Genomic DNA, 832 nt, shown 5'->3' with positions numbered 1-832 from the left:
TTTTGTTGATTTTTTTTTTTTTTTTTTTTTTTTTTGCCTAAACTCCCTTTATTTCACCCAGTTATGCAAATTGCGAGGCCAGGGACATGACCACAAACAGTTAAGGTTTAATTCACGTGAATAAGCTTTCTTTCTCATGAAAATACTGTGTGTCACTTCTCACTTGGTCTAACACCCACCCTATCTAGCACAGATACACTCAACATGCAATATTAAGTACAATTTTTATTTGATTTTTCTCCAGAGAATAGTCCGTCTTCAGTCTTTAAGGACTCAGCTCCTTACATGGGCTTTGGTGGGGGCCGTGGGGCAGCACCCACAGGTCTAAATCGGGGTGGGGGTGTTCGATCCTTGAGGGCTTCACGAGATCAATTCCTGACTACTTTGCTGTGAATTGCACAACTCACACAGTAACGTAGCTTCACATATGGTTCGGGAAGCACATAGGCTTTGAAGACGCTCACTTCAGAAATGTCTCTGACTGCTGCGGCCTCCACTATGTCCTGAATGATAAATTTCTTAATGGCCTTGTCCTTGGGCATGCATCGGGCACAGTTTGTGCCGGGAATAGGCCGCACGTGGCTGCAGCCCTTTTTTGGTACAACCGTTGTTCCCTCTTTTCTTTGTCATCTTGGAGGAACGCACCGGAGATTGTGTTTTGTTTTTTAACGTGTTATGGTATGAACAGATTTGGAGACAATTTAATAGAAATTTTTTAAAACATTTCTGCATTAGTAGTGAAGTAATCCAGGTAGAAAGTGTTCTTTAATTGGTCTAGGAGTAAATCTTGGAAAAAAAATTGAACTCTGGAATAGGGCAGGGGGTAAATACG

General features: G+C 41.7%; 1 pseudogene; it reads right to left on the bottom strand.

The window, feature by feature from the left end:
- On the bottom strand, positions 1 to 630 carry LOC107130642 (small ribosomal subunit protein eS26 pseudogene; annotated as a pseudogene).
- Positions 631 to 832: the final 202 nt, after the last annotated feature.

The sequence above is a fragment of the Macaca fascicularis genome, chromosome 8 (genome assembly GCF_037993035.2).
Source record: "Macaca fascicularis isolate 582-1 chromosome 8, T2T-MFA8v1.1".
In the NCBI taxonomy this organism is placed as follows: domain Eukaryota; kingdom Metazoa; phylum Chordata; class Mammalia; order Primates; family Cercopithecidae; genus Macaca; species Macaca fascicularis.
This window is presented reverse-complemented; position numbering and strand designations above follow the sequence as displayed.